Source organism: Saccostrea echinata, unplaced genomic scaffold, assembly GCF_033153115.1.
Source record: "Saccostrea echinata isolate AGI-Se365-2 ecotype Australia unplaced genomic scaffold, CSIRO_AGI_Sech_v1 ptg000008l, whole genome shotgun sequence".
NCBI lineage: Eukaryota > Metazoa > Mollusca > Bivalvia > Ostreida > Ostreidae > Saccostrea > Saccostrea echinata.
The window spans coordinates 4,387,388-4,393,308 of NW_026889757.1; the positions used below are offsets into that span (position 1 = coordinate 4,387,388).

General features: G+C 34.6%; 2 long non-coding RNA genes across 2 annotated transcripts; both read left to right on the top strand.

The window, feature by feature from the left end:
* Positions 1–1,756: 1,756 nt before the first annotated feature.
* LOC133181277 (uncharacterized) lies at positions 1,757–4,546 on the top strand. The gene is made up of 4 exons (XR_009720450.1): positions 1,757–1,858; positions 2,156–2,210; positions 3,139–3,198; positions 4,468–4,546. It is a non-coding gene; the product is annotated as an uncharacterized LOC133181277 (long non-coding RNA).
* Positions 4,547–4,549: 3 nt separating this feature from the next.
* LOC133181278 (uncharacterized) lies at positions 4,550–5,375 on the top strand. Its single transcript, XR_009720451.1, has 3 exons — positions 4,550–4,577; positions 4,967–5,028; positions 5,254–5,375. It is a non-coding gene; the product is annotated as an uncharacterized LOC133181278 (long non-coding RNA).
* The last annotated feature ends 546 nt before the right edge of the window (positions 5,376–5,921 follow it).

The following is a 5,921-nucleotide window of genomic DNA, read 5'->3' on the forward strand; positions in this document are numbered from 1 at the left end:
CATAACCCAGTCACTGTTCAACATAACCCAGTCACTGAACAACATAACCCAGTCACTGAACAACATAACCCAGTCACTGTTCAACATAACCCAGTCACTGAACAACAAAACCCAGTCACTGTTTAACATAACCCAGTCACTAAACAACATAACCCAGCCACTGAGGATCATAACCCAGTCACTAAACAACATAACCCAGTCACTGAACAACATAACCCAGTCACTGTTTAAAATAACCCAGTCACTGTTCAACATAACCCAGTCACTGTACAACATAACCCAGTCACTGTTCAACATAACCCAGTCACTGTTAAACATAACCCAGTCACTGTTCAACATAACCCAGTCACTGTACAACATAACCCAGTCACTGTTTGACATAACCCAGTCACTGTTTAATATAACCCAGTCACTGAGGAACATAACCCAGTCACTATACAACATAACCCAGTCATCGTTTAACATAACCCAGTCACTAAACAACATAACTCAGTAACTGTTTAACCTAACCCAGTCACTGAGGAACATAACCCAGTCACTGTTTAACATAACCCAGTCACTGAACAACATAACCCAGTCACTGAACAACATAACCCAGTCACTGAGGATCATAACCCAGTCACTGTTCAACATAAGCCAGTCACTAAACAGTATAACCCAGTCACTGAGGAACATAACCCAGTCACTGGGGAACATAACCCAGTCACTGTTTTACATAACCCAGTCACTGTTCAACATAACCCAGTCACTGAACAAAATACCCAGTCACTGAGGATCATAACACAGTCACTGTTCAACATAAGCCAGTCACTAAACAACATAACCCAGTCACTGAGGAACATAACCCAGTCACTGTTTAACATAACCCAGTCACTGTTCAACATAACCCAGTCACTGTTTAACATACCCCAGTCACTGTTCAACATAACCCAGTCACTGAACAACATAACCCAGTCAATGAACAACATAACCCAGTCACTGTTCAACGTAACCCAGTCACTGAACAACATAACCCAGTCACTGTTCAACATAAGCCAGTCATTAAACAACATAACCCAGTCACTGAGGAACATAACCCAGTCACTGAGGAACATAACCCAGTCACTGTTCAACATAACCCAGTCACTGAACAACATAACCCAGTCACTGTTTAACATAAGCCAGTCACTGTTTAACATAACCCAGTCACTGAGGATCATAACCCATTCACTGTTTAACATAACCCAGACACTGAACAACATAACCCAGTCACTGTTTAACATAACCCAGTCACTGAACAACATAACCTAGTCACTGTTTAACACAACCCAGTCACTGTTCAACATAACCCAGTCACTGAACAACATAACCCAGTCACTGAGGAACATAACCCAGTCACTGTTCAACATAACCCAGTCACTGAACAACAAAACCCAGTCACTGTTTAACATCACCCAGTCACTGAACAACATAACCCAGTCACTGAACAACATAACCCAGTCACTGTTTAACATAACCCAGTCACTGAACAACATAACCCTGCAGTCACTGAACAACATAACCCAGTCACTTTTTAACATAAGCTGGTCACTGTTTAACATAACCCAGTCACTGAGGATCATAACCCAGTCACTGTTTAACATAAGCCAGTCACTGAGGAACATAACCCAGTCACTGAGGATCATAATCCAGTCACTTTTTAACATAACCCAGTCACTGAACAACATAACGCAGTCACTGCACCTTTATCTCAGTTTAGCTCTTTTTGTAGTCTGACCACACATATAGATGAAAGCGTAGATTGGTGCAGAACAGCAAGAAGAAAGCTTGTCCTGTTCGAATAAAGATTCGTCATGTTGTGAAGTTTTCAAGCTATTTGGTATGTATTAATTTGTATTATAGACTCACTAAAAATTGTATCGATAAATGTAATGTGTAAATATGTTCAGTGTTTATGTGTTGATGTACGTTTTGCTGTTTAATATTTTAAATGAATACAAGACACAATTTACTTTTATATAATTTAAAGCTTTCAAGTAAAGAAAACACACCTAATCATCAAAGGAAACTGGTGAAGATTCTTATTATTATTAAATAATTATTAGAAGCATGTGTACATACAGTTTTATTTTGTCATTTCATTTTTGTAGGTAAATATATCTTTCTTTTATTTTAGATATATGCCTTGTTCAAAGGTGAGGCGTTTGGGAGAGAGTTCTACAGTTCTTACAGTAAGTATACACAGTTATAAGAGAAAGCAATTCCCTTTGATTATGTAGAGCTAGGTTTGATAATTTTTTTTAATTGATAAACAAATCTGTGTTTTAGGAGGGAAATGAGGTTTACCCATTATAATATCTTTCATCCAAATATTTTTTTTTCATCAAAAGCTGACAAATAGAAAACTGCCAAAAATGTTTTCTTCAGACCTTTTAACAATATAAGCAGAGGAAAAAAAAAATAGAATATTATTTGATCTTTGATATAAAAATGGCCTATGAACTTTTTAAGCAGAACTTTGGACTTATAGTCACAGACCAAAACATATACGAGTAAACAGTTGTAGTAACTCAGGCAGTAATGAAAGATGCTGTCAACACATACTATCAGAAAACGGCCGGTTTGTCAGATTGCTTCTTTAGTTAAATTTTGTAAGTACCTCAATAACAGGCTAATGCAAAACTTCAAGAGAGATTAATCCCTTGCATATTTAATGAATGAAAATCCAGTGTATCGATGCAAGCAGATCCACTTTTATTTTTTTAGCAGATTATCAAAATTAATGAAACTTGAGATTGTTAAGACATTTTGACGATATGATCCATGTTCTGTAAGGTGATACATGTACCATATATATGACATATAATGCCATATTTACACATATATCTATATAAAAATTGCTACAGCTGTATATGTACATTTAGGAAATTATTGTGTTAATGAGTGTAGTGTAAATTTAAGAGTGTAGTGCTGTTTTTTTTTTTTGTTTTTTTTTTGTTTTGTTTTGTTTTGTTTTTTTGTTTTTTTACATCTAGTCATTTTATAATTTTACTGGACATGCAACCCTTGTATTTTGGTCATAGCGATATAGATGATACAAATGAAAACTCTTATTAAATGTGCTAGTCATTAATTCATCATATTTTTTCCACTAAACAGAAAGCTTCAGAACAGATATCAGAATGCAATGCCTGGTTGCACAAGAGTGTAAAAGCTGAAGTGAGTATAATAATAATAATTAATATACATGCAATTCACACCTTTAGTATATAAACGCATTCCAATGTCTTTCTTGTTACTTTCCATGTCACCTGACCCATTAAATATCTGATGAAACAAATTCTTCTGGTGTCCATCATACTATTTTTAAACTATTTACATTATAGAAATAAAACATTGTTATGATGTTTTAGGGTAACACATTAAATTGATATCCTGTGAAAACCATTGCTGACTGATGCAAAGCTGAGGTCATCAATGGTTTTCAAGGGATAACAATTTCACATGTTACCCTAAAAACATATTATTAGCTCACCTGAGCTGAAAGCTCAAGTGAGCTCTTCTGATCACCCATTGTCCATCTGTTAATTTTTCACATTTTCATCTTCTTCTCAAGAACCACTGGGCCAATTTTAACCAAAGTTGATACAAAGCATCCTTTGGTGAAGGGGAAATTAAATTGTTAAAATAAGGGGCAAACCCCCTTACAAGGGGAGATAATCAAGAAAAGGCAAAAATAGGATGGGGTCATTAAAAAATCTTCTTAAGACCACTGGGCCAGAAAAGCTTAAACTCATGTGGAATCATGCTGGAGTAGTGTAGATTCTAAATTGTTAAAATCATGATCCCCGGGATAGAGTTGGGCCACAATAGGAATCAAATTTTTACATTGAAATATATATGAAAAAATCCTTGGAGATCTCCTTTTCAAGAACCACTGGGCCAGATATGCTGAAATTTATGTGGAAGCATCCTGGAGTAGTGAAGATTACAAATTGTTAAAATCATACTCCTGGGGGTAGGGTGTGGCCACAATAGGTATAACATTGGGGAAAGTCTGGTGAAGAACAGCAGGGCCACAGTTACTCAGGTGAGTGTTGTGGTCCATGGGCCTCCAGTTTTTATAATGTAAATAGTTTAAAGATATCATGATGACACCAGGCAGTAATGGTTTTCAAGGGATAACCTTAAAAATTTAAATATTTTCCTTTGTTATACCAAATCTATTTAGAATAAAGCATTTAAAAAAAAGAACCCACAGTAAACCGTACGGGCATACATTCTGCCCAATTTTGCACTGTTACCCGTCGTCATGCAATGTCACCGTTGCTATGTAATGTTACGTGGAGGGCATAGTTTACACATGCGGTAGGGTAGCAGTACTTTTTAACAAATGTTTTTAAACCAATCAAATTTGACTTAACATAAAAGTATAACAATAAGGTTTGTCTATATTGTTCATGAAAAATTAACATTTTTTGTTTATAGACTGAACAGTCCATGAAACTGGTTAACATTTTGTGCGAATGGCCAAGGATGGATCTTCCCATAAACAAGGGAACAGGAATTTTATACAAGGCTACAATATAGCAACGATGGTAATTTTTAGTATCTATTGCATGCATGGTTATCTAACAGCCCTGGGTTCAGAATTTAATTCTGTCTTATTTATCACTCAATTTTACTGTTTATTTCACACAATCATATGGTGTGATCTGACTTTCTGATCAGTTTTCTGAATCCATATCAACACTTTCTGAAACTGACTCAATCTTCAGGTCAAGTTTGAGAAATTTATTAAGAATTGATGTTTAGATATATAAACAGCATGATATATATATAAAAGCTCAACAATGAAGATTATAGTTAAAAAGGGGATAGTATAGCCTGCTCTAAGTGATTAGTAATAGTTCTATAACACTACCTGTTTATGGCAGAGAGATTTTCAGGAGAAAAATTGCCTATAATTATTTAAAAATTTTAACAGTTTGCAAAAGACATCAAAACAAAGCTGAAGGAAATATTGGAATTAGAAGAGGGTGATAAGAGGTAAATAATAAACATTGAAAGCAGCCTATTTACCTTTAAATTGTCTTCATTAAATTTATGGGCAATAAAATGATATTCCATTTATTGGAAATTAAAGAGATTTTATGGTATGTCTTTCATAGTTTAAGTCAACACTGTTTCATGCACTTTGGTTTACAAGATGTACCGTAACAACTGGTTAAAATTAAATTAACTTGATCGAGTGTTATAATATTCCTTTTACAGGTGTTATGAACCACACTGGAGACATCTGCGATGGATTGACAGGAATGACTTGACCGACCATAATGTGATGAATAACTCTGTGAAAGGAATGGAAGAAAGAAATAAACTTTTTCATAAAGAGGTAACATCCATATGTACTCTCTGTAGATTTTAATGTATAAGCATACAATGTATTTTACAAGGCTAGTCCTGCATATTCTTGCTCATGTGCAGGTGTTGTTATGGATACTGATTTATAACATGATTGTTTTCTTTTTTATTGAGTCTTTCTCTACTCATGATATATATATATATATATATATATATATATATATATATATATATATATATATATATATATATATATATATATAGTTATACAAGAGGCGTGTTATGGGATATTTGGCGTATCTCAGACTCACGTTGTGGGATCCTTAGGTGGTTTATGGGTCATCTATATTTTGACCCATAAACCATGTAGTCTAAACTTCACAGAAATGTTGGAAATGCTATTCCTACCATAAAAAACAAAAAAAAATATTTTTTTTGACCCATAAGGATATATAGAAAAATGTCCCACAACGCAAAATCTATTTTTAGAACAGTCGGTCTAAGTCCCTCGCTTTCAACATTTTGTGTATCTATAAATGTCAATTGGAATATCCCACAATACGGTGTAGCGATACACG